This window comes from Vipera ursinii (assembly GCF_947247035.1).
Source record: "Vipera ursinii genome assembly, chromosome: Z".
NCBI lineage: Eukaryota > Metazoa > Chordata > Lepidosauria > Squamata > Viperidae > Vipera > Vipera ursinii.
In genome coordinates this window covers 1,727,067-1,748,188 of record NC_139517.1, presented here as the reverse complement: position 1 = coordinate 1,748,188, position 21,122 = coordinate 1,727,067, and the positions used below count along the sequence as shown (strand labels likewise).

Genomic DNA, 21,122 nt, shown 5'->3' with positions numbered 1-21,122 from the left:
GTTCGGATAAATGGGCCGTCCTCAATTTACGCCTAGAATTTGGAGCAGAATTTCCGGCGGTCGTTAAGTGAAACGCGCTCAATGTGATCCCCTCTTTTTTGCCACGGTTGTTTAAGCGAATAATGGCGATTGCGAAATGAACTATGGCGGAAGCTGGCTGGGAAGGTCGCAAATCATGAGGTTCCTGCAGATGGCATAAATACACGCTAGTTGTCGAGCAACTAAATTTTGATCACATGACCGTGCGGTCGTAAATGCGAGGATTGATCGTGAATTGCTTTTTTCCCCAGTGCTACAGTAAGTTTGGACGGTCGCTAAACGAATGATTGTAAATGGAGGATTATCTGAGAATATATTGCTTGCGCCCTTAAATGAAATCGGATAACTGTGCTAAGCGAAAGGGGAGAAACACCGGTAGTCCTCGATGTATGACCGCAAAATTTCTGTCGCTAAGCGAGACATTTGATAAGTGAACCTTTGCCCCAATTTACGGCCTTGCTTGCCACAATTGTTAAGTGAATCACTGCAGTTACTAAGTTAGTAAAATGGTTGTTAAGTGAATCCGGCTTCCCCCCGTGATTTTGCTTATCAGGAGGTCGTAAAAGGGGATCGGGTGTCCCCGGGGATGCTGCGTCCATCATAAACACGAGTCAGTCGCCAAGCCTCTGAATTTTGAACACGTGACCATGGAGGTGCTCCGAAAAATGGTTGTAAGTCACTTTTTCCAGTGCTTTTGTAACTTGGAGCGGTTACTAAGCGAACTGTTGTAAGTTGAGGACAGCCTGTAGTAAATGCCAGACTAGTGTTTCCCAACCTTGGCTACCTGAAGATGGGTGGACTTCAACTCCCAGAATTCCCCAGCCTGGCAGGAGAAGAAGCAACGGATGGAAACTCATCAAGGAGAGAAGCAACCTAGAACTGAGGAGGAACTTCCTGACAGCGAGGACAATTAACCCGTGGAACTGCTTGCCACCAGAAGTTGTGGATGCTCCAACACTGGAAGTTTTTAAGAAGAGACTGGACAGCCATTTGTCTGGAATGGTGTAGGGTTTCCTGCCTGAGCAGGGGGTTGGGCTAGATGACCTCCAAGGTCCCTTCCAACTTTACTAACAACCTGACTGCAGAAGTTGTAGGTTTTTAAGAAGAGAGTGGACAGCCATTTGTCTGAAATGGTCTAGGGTTTCCAGCCTGAGCAGGGGGTCAGACTAGAAGACCTCCAAGGTCCCTTCCAACTTTATTATTATTATTAACAACCTGCCTCCAGAAGCAGTGAATCCTCCAACACTGGAAGTTTTTAAGAAGAGACTGGACAGCCATTTGTCTGAAATGGTATATAGGGTTTCCTGCCTGAGCAGGGGGTTGGGCTAGATGACCTCCAAGGTCCCTTCCAGCTTGATTGATTCATTGATTGATTAGTTGAAATGATAATAGGGTTTTCTGCTTGAGCAAGGGGCTAGACTAGAAGACCTCCGAGGACCCTTCCAGCTCTATTCTGATTGATTCATGGATTGATTAGTTGAAATGATAATAGGGTTTTCTGCTTGAGCAGGGAGCTGGACTAGAAGACCTCCGAGGTCCCTTCCTGCTCTATTCTATTCTATTCTATTCCAAAGCGGCCAGTTGTGAGAAGGACTGTGCTAGCTAGATACAGGTCGTCCTGCTCGTTTGAATGCACGTTCCCGGCTCCATGGCCAGTTTCCAGTGGGGATTTGAATTCAGCCCATCTCAAGAGCCCCAGCTCTGACGAGGCCGTGTGGGTGTGTTGTTGCTGTGCGCTTGGATAGATGACGACAATCGGTGCGTTTGTGATGCTAAAGGCAGGGAAAGGGGAGAGAATTCAATTTTGCAATGGGACTTCAGGCTGACTTTGCCATGCTGTGGGAATTAACGGAAGTTCCCAGGATGTGGGGCTAGCTGGAGATCTGCATTTAGGTTGCAGGGGGGGGGTTGGGTTTCTTACCTGCAACCAGGAAGGGGAGTGGCCACAGAGCAGTGGTCCTCCAACTTACAACCGTTCGTTTAGGGACCGTTCAAAGTTAAAACCGGCAGTGAGAAAAATGACTTGGGATTTAAGTATTTCCACACTTAACGACCGCTGCAGCCTCCCCGGGGTCACGCGACCAAAATTCAGACGCTTGGCACCGCCGACTTGCACTTATGACAGTCGCAGCGGCCCGGATTCGCGTGATCCCCTTTTTGCGACCTCCTTAGGAGCAAAGCCGGTGGGGAAAATCAGGGTTAGGGTCAGCAAAAGTTCGCAAAACGAGGCAGATTCGCTTGACCGACGTTTCCCTTAGCGGCAGAAATGTTGGGTTCAGTGATGGTCATAAGTTGAGGACTCCCCGGAGATCCTCCTCGTCCTCCAGAGTGCCATTTTCCCCGTGCGGAGAGGGAGAGAGACAGGAAAAACTAGACAGACTTGAATAGCACCCGTCCCGGGCTCCGTGGTGCCCAAAGCGAAACCATGCGTGTCGCACGCTTGAACCGGGAGACTGCAAGTCAGCGTAGAGGAAGCGCCTGCTACTACAGCTGAGTGGGTGACAGGCAAGCCCACCCCCCCCCCGAAAAGTTCTTTTTTCCCTCTGCTAGGGACATCTTAGGGCTTTGACTCCCAGAATGCCCCAGCCAGCCTGCTTTAGAGTGGGTGGGCTTTGACTCCCAGAATTCCCTAGCCATCCATGCTTTAAGGTAGGTAGACCAGCTCCCAGAATTCCCCAGCCAGAGTGCTTTAAGTTAAGTGGACTTCAACTTATCTTCAAACTTGGCCCTTTTATGACTTGTGGACAATCCCCAGAATTCCCCAGCCATCCATGCTTTAAGGTGGGTGGGCTTTGACTCCCAGAATGCCCCAGCCATCCATGCTTTAAAGTGGGTGGGCTTTGACTCCCAGAATTCCCCAGCCAGCATTCGCAGGGGTCTTCACACTTAGCCCTTTTATGACTTGTGGACTTCAATTCCCAGAATTCCCCAGCCAGGCTGCTTTAAGGTGGGTGGACTTCAGCTCCCAGAATTCCCCCCAAATCTACCCATTTGAAAGCATGCTGCCTGTGGAATTCTGGGAGTTGAAGTCCACCCATCTTCAAGGGGCCAAGGTGGAGAAGCACAGCCTTAGCAACTGTATTTATTGCCTCAGATTGTCTGCAGATTCTTGCAGTCCTCGATTTACAACCACAATTTCTGTTGCTAAGCAGGGCGGTCGTGAAGCTAGTTGCACCCGATCTTAACTAGCTTTTTTATTTCGCCATGATTGCTAAATGGATTCCTGCAGTTGATCAGCAAATCACGGGTCCTCAAGTGAATCCAGCTTCTCCCCCCCCCTCCATCCCCTGACTTTGCTTGTCGGAAGGTAGCAAAGGGCGATCATGTGATGAGGGGGAGGGGTGAGGATGCTGCAGCCTTTGAACCCGTGGCTGTCGTAATTGCAAGGACCGGTCCTAACTCCTGAGTTTCGCCCCATTTTACGACCTTGCTGGCCACGGTTGTGAAGGGAACCCCCACCGTTGTTAAGTGAGTCACGCCGCTGTTCAGTGAATCCGGCGGCCCCCTTGACTTTGCTTGTCAGAAGGTCGTTAAAGGGGGGAAAAATCATGTGACACCCCCCAGGACGCTGCAACCGTCACAAGTACCGGCCAGTTGCCAGTCATCTGAATTTTGATCAGGTGACCATGAGGATGGTGTAACGGTTGTAAGTATGAAACCTGAGTATTAGTTGGGTTTTTTTCCCCAGTGTCATAACCTAGAATGGTCACCGAATGTTTGTAAGTCGAGGACTAGCAATACTGAGCTGACTGCCCCCCCAACACCCCCCAAGTGCTAAACTAAACGAAGAGAGAATTAATCTTTGAAGACGTTTCCCTTCTCATCTCAGAAGCTTCCTCAGGTTCTGACTGGATGCTGGGGAAGGGAAGGATTTATACTTCTTGCAGATAGCCGGTCCTTTGCATTTTTTAGAGAGCCGTTGAGGCCACTTGGAGGTTTGTCCCAAAGGTGCTTTTTCAGAAGGCAACTGGACTTCTTTGTTTTTCTTTGAAGAGGTTTCGCTTCTCGTCCCAGGAGCTTCGACTGGATGGCGGGGAATGAAAGGATTTATACTTTGGCTGGTCATTTGCCTTCTTTTAGAGAGCCGTTGAGGCCACTCGGAGAATAACAAACGGAGGAAAAGAAAGCCTTTCAAAGAAAAAGACGAGACGGTCCAGTTGCCTCCTGAAAAAGCACCTTCGGGGCAACGGCGACCTGGATGGCGGAGAGTCTCTCTTAAGCAGTCATCCCGGTTAGAACAGGCGGCTGTGCGCCATCCTCAGGGGTTAGTCTCGAAATACCGCCCAGAGACCCCTGGGCCCAACCAGCTGCTTGGCCACCTCTGGAAGCGGTTACATCATGAGACGCAGCCGATTGCGCTGGGTTGCATCATCGGGCAAAGAGGGCAGCTGCAGCATTGCAGCATCCATGCGCCGGAGATTTCCCCCATCCACCCTGTCCCGAAGCTTATGCTTGGAAGTGCTAAAAAGCATCCCAGGGTTAGGTTGTTTTTTGGGGGTGGGGGTGGGGGGGGTGAAATAGGTTAGGTTTTCCTAAAAGGGTAGGGGGCTCCCTGGGAGGAACCCCCCCCCTTTCGGAGTGCTTCGGAAGCTGCTCCTCGCTACGGCTTGCGACCTGTTCAAAGGCCAAGGTGAAGTACAAGATCAAAATAGATATTTAATTGGATTAAGTTCTCCACTTCACAGCAGAACAAGAGCTGGAAGGGACCTGCGAGGTCCTCTAGCCCAACCCCCTGCTCAAGCAGGAAAGCCTGCGCCGTTTCGGACCAAGGGCTGTTCAGGTTTCTCTTCAAAGAGCTTCAAAGTTTTCTTTCAACGGACGCGAGACGCTCCTCGCTGGTTTGTAATTACCCCAGCCCCAAGCTCTTTGGCCGGTGATTTTATATTTATTTAAACGAGTGCAGATAGTCCTCGACTTATGGCGACTTGTTTAGTGACCGTTTGACGTTACAGCAGCACCGGGGGAAAAAAGTGACCGAGGACCGAATTTCACATAACCTTTGCAGCAGGCGCCCGGTCAATCTGATCCAAATTCGACATTTGACAACTGCCTCACGTTTATGACGGTCGCAGTGTCCCAGGGTCAACTGATCCCCTTTTGCGGCCTTGTGAGAAAAGCCACTTAACCACCGCGTCGCCTAACTGAACAACTGCCCCGATTCGCTTAACAGCCACGGCCAGAAGATTTGTCGAATGGGGCCAAAGTTTACTTCGCGGCTACCTCGCTTAGCCACGGACACTTCGGATTCAATCGTGGGGGTGGGGTCGTATGTCGAGGACCTTGTTTCCCACCCCCGCCAAACATCCGTGCGTGGTAGTCGGTTCCGGCGGGGCAGTGTACCGTTGGAAGACAATCCCGTAGGCTGATTTGCGTCGCAGGGGTGTGGCGTAGGGAGCCTGTGTTTTCGTGGCGCTCGCCTGGCTCCGTGTTTCGTGCAGTACATGCAGTACACGGTACGCGGTAGGTGATGTGTGCAGGGCACGTACGGTCATGCGGCGGTGCGGCACGCCGTTCACGGTAGGTGACGCACGCAGGACGCGAACTCGACCTCCCACACAGAGACACAGGATCTCCCTTCCGCTCGTGGGCGGCACTGCGGGGATGCTTACGCCACGAGGCCGGGCTGTGTTCATTGTCTGGGCACAGGACAGCCTTTCTTCTGGCCAGGCTAGAGATGTCATCTGCTACGCCTCATTTCCTGGTTGAAGGTCTCCTTTGTGGGCCCCGGGTGCAAGACTCGCCTCTGGGCCACCCGGCTTGCTCCCTCTTTTAGAGGCCGAAGGAGTCTCTAAAATGAGCGAGAACACGGGGGTTCCCCGCGTCGGTGTGCGAAGCTAATTATAAAAAAGGAGCTTCCATTCTTGTGGCCAGTGCTTTTTTTGTAAAAGAAAAAGTTGCCGGAACTCACACACGTCATACAACCCGCCTTGCCTACCCTACAAGGTTCCATCCAAAAAAAGGTGCCGGAACGCCGTTCTGAGCGTTCTATGACAAAAAAAAGCCCTGCTTGTGGCCAACCTCTTGACGTACTGCAGGTCCCCCGGTGCTCTTGAAGCTTGGTATTTTTTTTCTTGCGGACGTTTCGCGACCCAACTAGGGAACCTCATCAGGGCTGGTGGGGGGTGGGGGGCGTTTGCAAACTCCCGAAAGTCAACTGCTGTCCTGTGTAGTGCTGATGATGTACCTACTTGGGTCATGAAAGGTCTGCAAGGAAGCAACCAAACTCAGGGAACACCAAGGATCCCTCCTCCTCCTCCTCCTCCTCCTTGCAAACCCCGCTCCCTTCAGAGAGCGCCAGGCCTCCCCCCATCCTCCTCCTTCCCACTCCTCCTTCACCTCCTCTTCCTCCTCCTTCTTCTCCTCTTCCTCCTCCTCCCCCTCCCAAAAACCATTCCTTCCTCGTACTGATCGCGTTCCCTACTCGGGTTACGAAACGTCTGTAAGGAAACCGCCAGACTCAGGAGACCACCAGGGACTCCCATCGTTCAGCCCTGAGCTACAAATATTCTGTTCTATTGAGTTTCATGAACCCCTCCCTGCAGGACACCCCCACACCCCCTTAACTGTGGCCATTATGTCCTGGCTCACCCCAAAGTCTTAGCCACGAAACCCTGTCCAGTTGCGTTCACCCCTGGGGTTGTGCAGTACAGAACACGAAGGCGATACAGAAACGGCAAGATATACGTCGCGCCATCCCGGCGGCTGCCCTAGGCCGTCGTACTTGCGTCCTGATGTCTGACGCATGGTGCCATCGGGCTGGGGCCCGTGTTTTGTAATCTGCTCCCTACCCCCCTAACCCCACCCCCACCCCCGGCCCATGTTGTGAGACTTGTGTGACTAAGCAGGTTCGGGACAGGGGAGAGGAGAGGTCACTGAGGTTGCTTGGGTGTGTTGATTTGCGAGCTGGTTTTGCCCAGAGGGGGAACCACTTGAGACAGGTTGAACCACGTTGAAAGATGTTAGAAAGCCTCGCGGCCTTCCCTTATTCTCTCGGCATCAGGCCCAACATTGGTGCAAGGGAAGAGGGAAGGCTGGGTTATGGAGTCCCCTGGCTGGATCACGGCATGCCGTCCACTCTGGCCTGGCCACCACTTAGCAGCGCAAAGGGACAAACCGGCTTGTATAGTTAGTCCTCGACTTGCGACAGCAGTTCAGCCCAAACCGTGGCTAAGCAGGACCAGCGGATAAGGGAGCTTCCCCCACACACCCCACACCCGATTTTGCAACCTGTTTTCCAGGGTTGTTGCGGGAACCGCCGTTAAGTTGGCCACACGTTTGCTAAGTGACTCGGGCCTCACCCTTGATTTTCGCTTGACAGACGGGTCAAAGTTACAGTGGCACCGATAAAAGTGAATTATGACTATTTCTCACACTTACGACCGTCGTGGCCTCCCTGTGGTCACGTGGGCAAAATTCGGACGCTCGGCAACTGACTCCTATTTATGACGGTCGCCGTTTCCCGGGGTCCCGTGATCCCCTTTGGCAACCTTTGGATGAGCAAAGTCCACGGGGGGGGGTGGCGGTGGGAAGCCGGGTGCCCTTGAAAATCGTGTCACTAACGTAACAACTGTGGCAAGAAAGCTGGTAAAACGGGGCCAAACTCATGGAACAAAGGACTCGGTTAGCGACGTAAATCTCGGGCTCCAGTTGAGGACTATCTGTAGCCATGCCGGGAAACACCCCTCCCCCCCCCACACACACACACTCCTTTTCTCCTGGGGGTCGCAGTGCCACTTTTAGCAGGGAGACGGCGGTGGGTTTTTTTGTTTTTTGCGAATCGGCAGCGTGGCTGAACCGGCAGCGTATGTGTGCTAAGGAATGTGGAACGCCACGTGTGTGGGAGGGAACAGAGGGACACGGCTGTCTCGGGAGGGACAGAGGTGAACATAAATCAGTGGCTTACCCTGGGGCAGTGGAAATTGGACATGGGGGGCCACGGGTAAACCTCCTTGGAACAAACCCCCTAACGCAGTGACGGTGAACCTTTTAGCAACAGTGTCCCAAAACCGGCACCCTGTCCCTGCTGCGCTCCTGCCCTGCCCTGCCCGCAAGGCCACCCACCACCTCCGTGGCCCACCACAGGTCACCCAGGTGGCCCAGCAGCGCCGTGACAGCCACGCCTTCCGCCCACGACCCACAGCCTCAACCACGACGACGGGGCGTGTGGGCATGTCTTGTGCCCGCTGCCCGGCTGCCGTGTCCTTGGTTGTGCCACTGTGCAGGCTGCGCTCCGGGGCGACTCTCCTCCAGGGGGCGCTGCTGTTGGGGCAGCGGGGGGAGGTGGGAGGTGAGGGCGCCCGTGCCCACAGAGAGGGCTCCGAGGGCCGCTTCCGGCACGTGTGCCGTAGCTTCGCCACCACTCTGCCTAACGCTTGCTTTCTTCTTTTCCTACAGAGTTGGGGTCCGCACCATGGCGGGAGAGTAGCCGCACCCCCCCAGCAGCCACACCTCGTGGCCCGAGACGGCGCATGGGCCCGGTGTGGGGGGAACCCCAGCCCATGAGAGAGCGGCGAGGAGAGCATGTTCCTCCTCTGGTGAGTGGCCCAAGCAGACACACACACACACACACCCACGCGCGGAGTCGCCGCCTCGTTCCGTGTGCGTTTCCCACTTGCACGTCGCGTTGTTGGCAGTTCTTGAGTTTGCGTCCAAAAGCGAGCCTGAAATGGCCGTCGCTAAGCGCAACATAGGCGAAGGGGGTTTTGCCCCATTTGACTTTCCCGGCCCAGTCGTTAAGTGAGTAACAGTGTTGTTGTGTCAATCCGGATTTCCCCCCCCCACAGACTTTGCTCGTCAGAAGGTCGCAAAAGGGGATCGCCTGACCCCCGGGAGACACTGCGACCGTCATAAATGCGAGTCAGTCGCCAAGGGTCTAAACTTTGATCGTGTGACTCGGGGGGATGCTGCGATGGTCGTAAGAGTGAAAAACGGTCCTCGGTCACTTTTTCCGATGCCGTTGTAAGTTCGGAACGGTCACTATCTCAGTTGAGGATGCGTAATATGTGCTGCCCGCCGAAATGCCTTCTGTGGCTGGAAGTTAGTCCTCGACTCACGCCCACTCGTTTAGCACATGGTTCAATGTGACCGTGGCCTTGAAAATGTGGCTCACAACCGGTCCTCACACTTACGACCGTCGCCACATCTCCACAGTTACGAGATCAAAATTGAGGCGCTTGGCACACCGGCATGTCGCAGGGTCTTCTGGACCTCCTTTGCAAACCTTCACAGCCATTTGTCCGAAATGGTATAGGGTTTCCTGCCTGAGCAGGGGGTTGGACTAGATGACCTCCAAGGTCCCTTCCAACTTTATTATTATTATTAGCCAGCTTCGGATGAGCAAAGTCAACGGGGGAAGCCAAATTCGCCAAATTCGCTTAACCCCCACCCAATTCTCTTTTAACAAGCGTGGCAAAAAAAAGGTACCAAAAAAAAAATGTGGTGCGACTCGCTTAACCATCGCCTCGCTTAGCCACGGAAATTCTGCTCCCAATTGTGGCTCCCCCCACCAACCCCGTAAAAGTTTGGCCTGGAGGATAACGCCGAGTTAGTTGCGCGCTCCGTCCAGCTGTTGGCAGGGGAGAGGAACCTGACGCAACGCGAGAAAGTCAATAGCAGAATGGGTTTTTCCCGGCGACCCGCTGACAAACAAGATTCATTTTTTTGCAACATGGAAATGGTGAAATAAGGACCGCTCGGCGCACATGAGTTGCTTAACCTGGTAGCAGAACCGGCGGCTTTTTTTGTTTTGGTGTTGCCTTCTGTGGGTAGGAACCTCGGTTGGGTACATCGCCGTGTGGATGTTTGCACTTTCCCTGCACATCAAAACCATGCGCTCTCTCTCTCTCTCTCTCTCTCTCTCTCTCTTTTTCTCCTCCCCCCCCAATGCGTCTTGCACAAAGGCAGGCTCGCAGCTGCTCGGTTCCTCGTCCCACCCCTCGCAACCGCTGCCTGAGGGCCGGCAGTGGACTCCATGCTGTCTCCGCCCTCTGGCGCATGGCCAGAGAAGCAGCTGGGGCTGGTGGGTGGGTGGGAGGGAGGATCCACTACGTAAGGGCTGCAGGGAGGAGGAGGAGGAGGAGGAGGAGGAGGAGGACGGAATATGCCGGAGTGAGCCAGTGACTCACTCAAATGCTTCCCCAAGCAGCCGTTGTGACCTTAAATGGCTCCTTGTTGGAGAGAACAAACAATTCACACACACACACACACACACCGCCTGCTGCCTTATTTTGCCTTACCTCTCAAGCCGGGCCCCCAGACAAATGTCCCAGTTTCTCCGGGGTGCCTGTTTTTTTTTGTTTTTTTTTTACCCAAAAGCCTCCTGGGAAGTGCGACCTCGGCGCACGTGCTCCTTTTGCAATGCGCGACGATCAAAAGATGGCCAGAGTACGGGTGAGGATTCGTGTCTGTATCCTGCCCCTGTTGCTCTGTCTGGAGGGTTCCCGGAATGAGGGTGACCCCCTTTGGACATTGTAAACATGGGGGGAAAAAAACCCCGACCGAAAAGATGCGTGTACACGTGTTTCTCTGTCCTCTTGGAGTGCGCACGCACCTCTTCTCTTTTTTTACAGGTAGTCCTTGACTTGCAGCGGTTCACTTAGCGACCGTTTGAAGTGACACAAAAGGGATTCAGGACCATTTTTTTTCACCCTTGGCGCCCGTGGCCGCCTCCCCGTGGCCGTGTGGTTGAAGTTCAGACACTTGGTGACGGACTCATATTTATGACGGTTGCGGTGCCCTGGGGTCAGGCGATCCTCTCTTGCGACTCTCTGAAGAGCAAAGTCCATGGGGGACCAGGTTATGAACAGTTGGAGTGATTCCCTGCAGCCGGAAAGATCATAAAAATGGAGCAAAACCCATTTAACGGCTGTCTGGCTTAACAACAGAAAGTTTGGGCTCAATCGCGCCCGTATGTCGAGGACTACCTGTACGGTACCGTAGCGTCTTGATCAGCTATCCCTAATCCAGCTATCCCCTGCACAAGTGCTGGGGGGGGGTCAAATGATGGGAGATGTAGTCCTAAAGTGCCAGACAGGAAAGTGCCCCTGCGGGGGCGCTCTCTCTCCGCGCAGGCTTGCGAACCACAAAGTGGTGGACATTTGTATCGTTGTCGTAGCTGGGAGAGGTTGGTCGCGCAAGTCCTCTAGACACACCGTGAAAAGTGGAACTCTGTACCCAGTTTGTTTGCCTTCTGTGAGGCTGAGCAAGCAGGGATTCTTGTGTACACACGCACACCCTGGCCACTTTGGTTTTCTTCGGTGCGCAGTTATGGTGCCTGAAGCACATTTTCTCCAGGCTGGCAGGCAGGCTGAAGCTGCCCCGAGAATCTCTCCGGATCCAGCAGGGAAACGGTTACAGATCTGATGACGTGAGCACGGGCTGCTGCCGCAGCGCCGACAGGAGCTGGCACAATCCTGGTGTACTTTGCTGGCACGGCCAAGTTCTTTTATTCCCCCCCCTTTCCTTACAATTGTTTAACGGTTGCTTTGGCAATGCTTCCGCCGTTTCCTTGCCCTGCTTGGCACCTGGAGGGGCGGGGAATGGCGGGCTGGCGTGGAGAAGACGGGGGTTCGCGCGACACAAAAGATGCCGGTTCTTGTTCCGTGGCTGCTCCTTCGGGACATGGCAGAGAAGGACAGGAGCCGGCATCTTTTGCCATCAGCCCGCTTGAAGGCGTGTGATGGAACAGGAGGGACTCTTCCACGGTTGTGCCATGATGGGGTGTAGGCCCATGTAGACCGTGTACAGGGGCACGGCAGTAAATGACCTTTTGGTGGTATGTGCGGTGTGACATTGCTGGCGTGTTTGTCTTCGTTGTCCTTGGATCCCAGGCTTGGTCTAGTAGCGTGTGTGTGCAGTTGTGCGTTTACTGAGCGTGCCTCGGTGGTTGTCCTTTTCACACGCGCGCATGGAACGCTCCACCAAGAAAACACGCCAGTTGCGTACAGGTGATCCTCAACTTACAACAGTTTGTTTAGTGAGCATTTGAAATTACAATACCACAGGACAAAAAACAACCTAAGATTAGTTTTTCGCATTTATGACCCTTTCAGCATTTCTCTGGTCACGGGATCGAAATCCAGAGGCTTGGCAACTGACTTGTATTTGTGACGGCTGCAATGTCCCGAGTGTGTGTGTGTGTGTGTGTGTGTGTGTGTGTGTGTGTGAGACGTGATCCCCTTTTGCGACCTTTAGCAACCGTGCGACTAACTTTACAACTGCGGCAAGAGAGGTCGTCAGATGGGGTCAACGCCTGCTTAACAAAACCGCCGCCCTCGCTTAGCGACAGAACCTTTGGGCTCCATTGTGGTCATAAGTCGAGGACTACCTGTACCACCTGGATCCCTCTCGTGCATTCAAACCTAGACTATCGGGGCCTCTAGTTACGCCACGGCACGGCAGTCTCCGTCGCGTGAAGTTTGTGCTTGCTGCTCTTGGTTTGGCTTGGGAATCTTCGTGAGGATTGAGCAAGCGCTGCGCCACCGAGGCGCACACGGGAGTAAACCAGGCTGGGATTCCCTAGCAGGGCAGGGCTTTTGAAGAAGTGGCGACGGAGGAGGGACCTAGACATGTGGGGTTGATGAAGTCATTCTAGCCCTTTAAACCGGGGACAAATTTTCCGGGGGAGGGAAGTGGCTGAGTCACTTTGTGGCCGGAATTTACCCCACACACATGCTCCACTGACTTGGCAGGAACCCCGAACCCCACATGGTGGCCTGGGAGGGGGGGAGGATAAGGGAAGGGAGGAGAGAGAAAGACACACACCAGCGGAAAGGAGTTACAAGTGACATTCTCCTAGTATGTCCCTGTTGCACATTAGTCCAGGCACCGGGGCACTAGTAAACACTCCGGCGGAGACACTTCACCGACGTGACAGCGCCACGCCTCTCACGTCCACCCTTTGTGTGCCAGGAGGTAAGGCCTTTCTGCCGCCTGTGTGTGTGTGTGTGTGTGTGTGTGTTTGTGTGGAGGGGGAGATGTGTGAGCAGGGGAGCGAGGGTGTCTCTGTGTGTTTGTGTGTGTCTGTGTCTCAGTGTGTGTCTGTGTACAAGGATCTTGTCTTTCTTTCCTCCCTATACGGCACATGTACGCGGAAGACTTGTGCGGTTGTGTTGTAATTTAATGAGGCTCACAGTTCAAGTGCCTCACCCTGTTGGATCCTCTTGGACCGTCACCAATTTGGATCGGGTATTGTGGGTTGATGTCTTTGACCCATGCGTGCTGACATTGTTTTTTTTTGTTGTTGTTGTTCTTAACCCGTTGGCCACACTTTTTGCGTGTTAAGAGAGCAGGATTCACCTAAGGGCACATGGACAGGTCTCTACATGTTTTTTTGTGTGTGTGTGTGTGGTTTATAGAGGTTGTGGCTGTCAATACGGAACGGTCTGGAGAGGGGTGATTCTCTTCACCAGCACATTCCCACAGAGCGGGCTGTAGGTCCACCTCTTGGGGTTGTGAGGTCACGGCCGGTGGTTAACGGACCAAGGCCGCAGAGTGTCAACTTTGTGCCTGGGCCGTGTTGTGTTGAAGCTGTTTGTGTGTCTGTAATTCTCTTCTCTCCTCCCCCCCCCCCACATCCCAGCCTCCCCAAATCTTGGACTTTGGAACTATTTTGTAACTTTGAGGCAGCTTTTGATAACTTGCTGTTCTCTTTCTGGTGTGTTGTTGAGACCACAATTCCCAAATTCCCCGTTCTTCCCGTCAGGATAGTTGGGAATACTGGGAACTGTCACCCATCTCTTGGAGGGGCGGGCTTGTGTCGACTTTCGGTGGTGTTAAGATTACTATCCTCTGGGTGCCTCCGGGCGAACATCGATGCTCAGTTATTGTACTGGGACACGTAAATTTCTCCCCAACGTACAGCTAGTTCTCGACTTATAACAATTCGCTTAATGACGTTTTGAAGTGACAGTGGCAGTGAAAAAGGGGATTTACGACCTTTTTTTTCACACTTACGACCTGGCAGCATCCCCCTGGTCACATGACCAAAATTCAGACGCTTGGCCTTATGACAGTCGCCCTGCCCTGGGATCCTGGGATCCCCTTTTGCGACCTTCCGACAGCGAAGCCTGACTCGCTGAACGACTGCAGCGGTTCACTTAGCAACGGTGGCAAGGAAGGTTGCAAAACGGGGACTCGACAGCCGTCTGGCTTAGCAAGAGAAAATTGTGCTCAGGCTGTGGGTCCGGTTTCTCTTTCTGATATCGATGGAGAGAGAAGAAGGGGGAAGAATGGGCAGAACGAGGAGGGGATTCCCCAGCCCAGAGCTTGATCTATCAACCTGGCGAAGGGGCTTTCCTGCGCTGTAATTCCCGACCTTTGCCTGGCGCGAGGCCTGCGCCTGCTTGAAACGCACATCGGCTGAGTTGCGCGTTGCGTTTTGTCAGGCTGACCTTTCTTGGAAAGGAGGAGGAGGAGGAGGAGGCAGTCACACAACTCCCAACCGCACTGTGCAACCCGTCAGCTTTCATGCATCATGTTCTCTGCTTCTCCCTATCGCCTCACAACACCCACACCCACACACATGCACAGTGTGTGTGTGTGTGTGCGTGCGTGTGTGTGGGGGGAGAGGTAGGGAGACAGAGAGAGAAAGAGAGAGAGAGAGAGAGAGTGAAAGAGAGAGAGAGAGTTAGAGAGGGAGAGAGAGGGAGGGAAGGGAAAAAAGAGAGATAGAGAGAAAGAGAGAGAGAGAGAGAGTGAAAGAGAGAGAGAGAGAGAGTTAGAGAGGGAGAGAGAGGGAGGGAGGGGGAAAAAGAGAGAGAGAGAGAAACAGAAAGAGAGAGAGAGAGAGAGTGAAAGAGAGAGAGAGAGTTAGAGAGGGAGAGAGAGGGAGGGAGGGGAAAAAGAGAGATAGAGAGAAACAGAAAGAGAGATAGAGAGAGAGAGAGAGTGAAAGAGAGAGAGAGAGTTAGAGAGGGAGAGAGAGGGAGGGAGGGGAAAAAAGAGAGATAGAGAGAAACAGAGAAAGAGAGAGAGAGAGCGAAAGAGAGAGTTAGAGAGTGAGAGAGAGGGAGGGAGGGGAAAAAAGAGAGATAGAGAGAAACAGAGAAAGAGAGAGAGAGAGCGAAAGAGAGAGTGATAGAGAGGGAGGGAGGGGAAAAGAGAGATAGAGAGAAACAGAGAAAGAGAGAGTGAGAGAGCGAGAGAGAGGGAGGGAGGGGAAAAAAGAGAAATAGAGAGAAACAGAGAAAAAAAGAGAGAGAGAGAGATGATGACATGACTCCAGGACACTGCGGCCGTCATAAATATGAGTCTGTTGCCAAGCGTCTGAATTTTGATCCCATGATCACGGGTGATGTGGCGACGGTCGTAAGGGTGAAAAACAGTCCTAAGTCACTTTTCCCCCCAGGGCCGTTGTAACTTTCGACGGTCGCTAAGTGAACTGCTGTAAGCCGAGGACTGTCCGTATTGCTGTTTGTGTGGCGTCAGGAATCTCATTCAGGGGTTGTGCCAAGTTGTTGGGTTAGTCAAAGGGCAGGGATGTTGTGCGCGCAGTGGCTGGGGTTGTTTGAATCTGACTCTGTGCGTGCGTGCGTGTGTGTGTGTGTGTGTGTGTGTGTGTGTGAAATTGGTCATTCCTCGGGGGGGGGGCTTATTGTGTCGTGACAACCAAGGTGGGTGGCTTTCGAGAACCCCGCTGTGCCTTTGACAACGACAGCAGCGTACAACAACCCCTGTGTGCGTGTTGAACGGGCGGTGCGTTTTCCCGGCTGATGTTGATTGTCCCGCGCGCGTCTGGGAGAGCGTGTGCGGTCTCGTAGTTGGGTGTGAAAACAGGAAAACCGGGAGGGGTGGCGGCCCCCCCATGCTCCTACCTCCCCCTATATTCAGCCCTTTTTTTGGGGGGGGGAAACGAAGAAGGGGTGGTGTCCTTGCTGGCGCTGACTCAATGCTGACATAGCTATTCTGGTAAGCGTGTGGGGAGACCTTGCTTTGTGCTGCGTGAATCACACCCGCTTACACACCAGAGGCGCCCTATGCCTCTCCCCCTTCCCCACTCCCCACTGCCTCTAAAAAAAGACAAATCCGAGCTCTGCATCCTGGAAGACGCTACCGCCGATCCCACTTTCCCTCCCACTTTGCCGTGAGTTTCTCCCTAAGCCTGCCGCGCGCATCCACACAACGGGTCCTCGACATACAACCGTTGCTTCAGCGGTAACCGCTTGAAGTTACCACGGTCCGGGGAAAAAAACCAACCACACCTTAGGATCGGTTTCTCCCGCTTGCGTCCGTGGCAGCGCCCCCCGTCAGCGCGGGATCGAAATTCGGACGCCTGGCAACCAACCGACTCGTCTTTATGACGGTGGCACTCTCCTGGAGGGCGTCCCGTGATCCCCTCTTGCGACCTTCCAAGCAGCGAAGCCAGATCCGCTTAACGTCCCTGCGACTCGCTTAAGAATCGCAGGGATTCGCTTAAGGACTGCGGCAAAAAAAAACAGGCCGAAGCTTACTTGAACAAACGCCTCGCTTAGCCCCAGAATTTTTAGGCTGAATTGCGGCCGTTAAGGCGAGGACTCCCTATATTCTAGAACGCAGCATTCACGTCTCGCCTATCCTTGCACGCTTGCACTTTTGCTCGCACAGATGACCGGGAAGTATTCCCACTTATTTTGCAAAACTTTCCTCCACCCATCCACCCCCAGAGCATAATGCTTGTATACACACTTACCCCCCCCTCCACCCCTCCAGGCTTCTGAATTGCTGTTTCCTTTGCGGTTTCTGCGTGTTTGCGTCCTCCGAAGTTCCTTTTTCTTGTAAATCCGCACAACTTGGAGCTGAAAATTTCTTCTTCTTTTTCTTGTTTCGGAGAAGTGGCCGCGGGGAGGAAGTTGCGTAGGGCCAGCGCCCAAAACGCTGAGCCTGGCAACGTGGGTGGGGGGAAGCCCGCCACCCAACAACACCAGCCCGCCCCGGAAGAATTGCTGACCTGGCCAAATCAGCCTGTTGTGTTACGGGGTCTCGGGGAGCGCCGGCCGTGTCCCGGGTGCAGGGAAACGGGGTGCCTTTGTGGGGGGCAGGAAAACCAAGGGTACAAGCTCTTCTGCCCCTTTCCTTACCAGAGAGAGCCCTCTGATGCTCCGGGTTCACCTTCCTGGAAGCGCAGGTGGTGGAAATCCCCAGCGCATCACCAGCCTGCCGTACGGGGTGGTGGGCCAGGAGCATGCGCCAAACAGGCGGGGAACCTCTCTGCTTACCCAGAATTCTCTGTGCCATGCGGGGATCGCGCATGGGGGGGCGAGGTGCAACGGGGTTCGGCTGAAGCAGGGTGGAGCGGCCTCTGCATACAGGGGGGCAGCGGGCACACCCGCGTGACCACGGAGCTGGGGTTTGTTGGCAGGGTTTCGAGGATCTGCTGGTTGTTCTTTTTTTGGGGGGGAGGGCTTGTGTGTCACTTCTTCCCTTCCTCCCCAGGCGGGCAAGATCCCCAGTTACCCACAATGCACAGGGGCTCCCCAATTCTGCCAGGGCTGGACCGCCATGCCCGTCCGCCATGCCCGTCCGCCATGCCCGAGGAAGGCAGTCAGGCAGGACACAGTCCCAGCTTATTTATTATTTAACTGCTGTAAGTCAAGGACTGTCTGTATATATATATATATATATATAAAAGATTACGAGGCTTTCCAACTCGCTCACGGTGACCCAGGGTGGGTTATAGAAACAACGCCGCCAATATACGCCACGATAACACACACACACACCCCAACCCTTCTGGCGACAACAATCCAACCTACCGCTTGATGGGGTCCATATCACTTTGGGGTCCCCAGGTCCACTGGCAAAATCAGGACTTCGGGGGTTTTTTTTGGGGAAGAGCGTCAAAGTGGGCTCCAGTTTTATCTCTGCAGGGATGATGGTCCACCGCAGAGGTCCCCAACCGCCCGGTCTGCGAACCGGTACCATGCCAACAACCGGTCTGCACAAACAAGCAAAGCCCCGTCTGCGGGATGCCGGCAGCACACAAAACCAGGCGCCCTCCGGTCCGCGGAAAAACCTCCCTCCACGGAACCGGGGGTCCCTGGTGCCCCAAAGGTTGGGGACCTCTGGTCTACAGGGTGGGAGCCACCCCCGAGAAGGCCCTTCTTGGTCCCACCAGATGGGCCTCCTAAAGAGAGGAGACCGCCCCCTAACATCCCCCCGCCTCCCCGCTCTGGTGGGTCACGTGGATGTAACCGGGAAAGGACGGTCCTTCAAATAACCACAGAGAGTTTTAAAAGGGGACAGACAGAACCTTGAACGGGACCTGGAAGCAAATCAGCCCTCAATGCAACTCACCCAATCAATTTGCACAAGGGTCGCTTGTATCAGGTGTGCAAATCTAGGCTTGCCCGTGAATGCCGGTCTGGGGTGTGTGTGTGGGGGGAGTAGGGTGGAAACCGGCTTCCAGGAGGTTGCGTGTTTTCTTGATCCCTTTGACCATTTCATCAGGGCTGAGCTGCAAAAGCCCACAGTACGCGGTGCGCAGGGAAGGCTGCCTGGATTTAAATCAGAGAACGTGTGAATGGGTTAGAGGAGGAGGTGGGCGGGGGGAAGAGCGCGCCCAGTGTCATGCGTGCATCTTGCGATGTTCGTGGGCATTGGCGAGAGATAGAAAGGGAGAAAGAGGGCGCGCGTGTGGTGTGCACATCACGGCAGGTAGACAGGCGAACATCCTGAACGTGTGCGCAAACGGTTTCCCAGGCTGAGCGCGCAGAGAGATTGCACGAACAGGCGTGGGCTGGGGCGTGCAGCGCCTCCGACTGCGCGCAGGCAGCGCTTCGCGGCCCTGTGTTGGTGGAAAGACAACGGGACACGTAAGGCTTGGCGCACGGAAGCGAGATATTTCAGGAATCCTGGTCGCTTTGTTGCGATTGTTGACTCTCCGGGCCACCTTCTCCATGGTGGCAAAGAAAGCAAGTTGCAGAAAGGAAAAATGTCCTGACCAAACCCGTTCGCACAAACAGCCAAACCAAACCGCCGCGAGTCCTCTTCCTCCCCTCCCCCACTCTCTCTCTCTCTCTCTCTCTCTCTCACACACACACATACACCCCGGCTTGGAAAAATTCCAGAGAATTGGAATTTGGAATTGTAAATAGAAGGAGCAGCTGGGCAGGCTTTGCGGTCCAATTTCTGGACGGAAAACCAGCTGGAGTCCTTCAAGGGCAGACCGTACAGATAGATCTGCAACGGGGGTTCCTGGATGTCTCCTGACTTCTCGGGGGGGGGGATGCGCTGCCCCTGCGCGTCACGCAGATCTACCCAGGAGGACCGGTGAGCGGCTCTCCCGTGCTCGGTCGCGTGGGCCTCGATTCGCCGTGCGCGTGAGAGGCGCGAAAAGAGCGCACCGTTGCAATGCGAGGAAAACCTGGCGCGACGCGACAAGCTTATGAAACGGGCGTCCCAGAGACCTTGCCTTCTAAAGCATGCGCCGTCCAGCGCTTGGTGCGCTTCTACGAGCTGAGCGCGTGGGGTAGAGCGCCTGTGTCTTCGACCAGAACAGAATGCAGGACCGCAACAGAGCCTCAAATTGCTCCGTTGCGGACTGAGAACACGGTTAAGTGGACTTGGCTCCCTTTTACGACCTTTCTCGCCGCCGTTGCTAAGCGAACCGCTGCGGTAGTTCAGTGAATCACGCAGCTGGCTTGCGAGCCTGGCTTCCCCCTTGTTTGTCGGAAGCTCGCCAAAAGGGGATCACGTGACCCCCCGGGACACGGCAGCCGTCGTAAATAGGAGCCAGTGGCTGAGTGTCTGAATTTCGATCTCCCGGCCAAGGGGATGCTGCAACGTTGTAAGTGTGAGAAATGGTTGTGAGTCATTTTTGTCAGTGCGGTTGTGAGTTTGAAGCAAGGCCCGGGGGCCAGATCCGGCCCGCGAAGTGGTTTCATGTGGCCCCCGAAGCCACCCTGGAAACAGTGAGGGAATGGCCCCCGCTGCCTTGGCCCTGGCCCAGAGACCCTCCTTCCGCCAGAGACCCCCAGATCTGTCCCACTCCTGCCCAGGCCCCCATAGGCACCCTTGATGCCAACGATGTAGAGCTGGCCATGCCCACCCAGTAGGCCATACGCACTCCAGCTGCGCCCACCCTGGCCATACCCACCCGGCCCCCCGAGGGCAACCACAATGGTGATGTGGCCCTCAATGAAATTGAGTTTGACACCCCTGCTTTGAAGGGACACTGAATGAGCCATTGAGGACGACTGTAGTAATGAAAGAATAACACAGTCGGAAGGGAGCTCGGAGGTCTTCTATCTAGTCCACCCCCTGCTCAATCAGGAAACCTTGTACCATTTCAGACGAATGTTTGTCCGATCTCTTTTTAAAAACCTCCAGTGATGGAGCACCCACAACTTCTGGTGGCCAGCTGTTCCACTGGTTAACTGCTCCTTCCGACGTGACCTAAAAACATATTTATTTGAACAAGCCGGCCTGGTCTGATGGGTTTAGGGGTATTTTAATGTTATTGTATTAATGTATTGAATTGGGCTGTAATATTTAATATTTTTTTTAAATTTTTGTATGTTGTATTTTGTTGTATTGCCCTGTACACCGCCCTGAGTCCTTCGGGAGAAGGGCGGTATAGAAATTAAATTATTATTATTATTATTATTATTCTCGGCATCAGGAAGTTTCTCCTTAGTTCCAGGTTGCTTCTCTCCTCGGTGAGTTTCCATCCGTTGCTTCTTGTCCTGCCTTCGGGGGGGGGGCTTTGGAGAATAACTTGACACCCCCCCACCCTCTTCTTTGGGGCAGCTCCTCAAATATTGGAATTCTGCTATTATGTACCCCCCCACCCAGTCCTTCATTTTGTTAAAGTAGACACCCAATCCCTGCAACTGCTCTTCAGTGGAACAGCTTCCCTCCAGAAGTTGTGGGTGCTCCATGACTGGAGGGTTTCAAGAAAAGACTGGACAGCCATTTGTCTGAAACGGTCTAGGCTCTCCTGCTTGAGCAGCGGGTTGGACTAGATGACCTCCAAGGTCCCTTCTGTTATTCTGTTATTATTTCTTCTCCCTCTTCCTCTTCCTCCTCCTCCTCCTCCTCTTTTAAGAAGAGATCATTGGACCAACCATCTGTCTGAAACGGTCTAGGCTCTCCTGCTTGAGCAGCGG

The 21,122-nt window shown here is 54.0% G+C and overlaps 1 protein-coding gene across 6 annotated transcripts in view; it reads left to right on the top strand.

The window, feature by feature from the left end:
- The window catches only part of KDM6B (lysine demethylase 6B), a 94,627-nt gene that overhangs the window by 25,430 nt on the left and 48,075 nt on the right, over nucleotides 1-21,122 (top strand). For 5 of the 6 annotated variants that reach the window (XM_083377627.1, XM_083377622.1, XM_083377624.1 and 2 more), the window contains exon 2: nucleotides 8,434-8,573. The gene's annotated coding sequence lies outside the window, so the exon portion shown is untranslated. Of the gene's footprint in view, nucleotides 1-8,433; nucleotides 8,574-12,674; nucleotides 12,952-21,122 lie in introns of those variants that run through there. The other variant, XM_083377625.1, reaches the window with a different exon arrangement.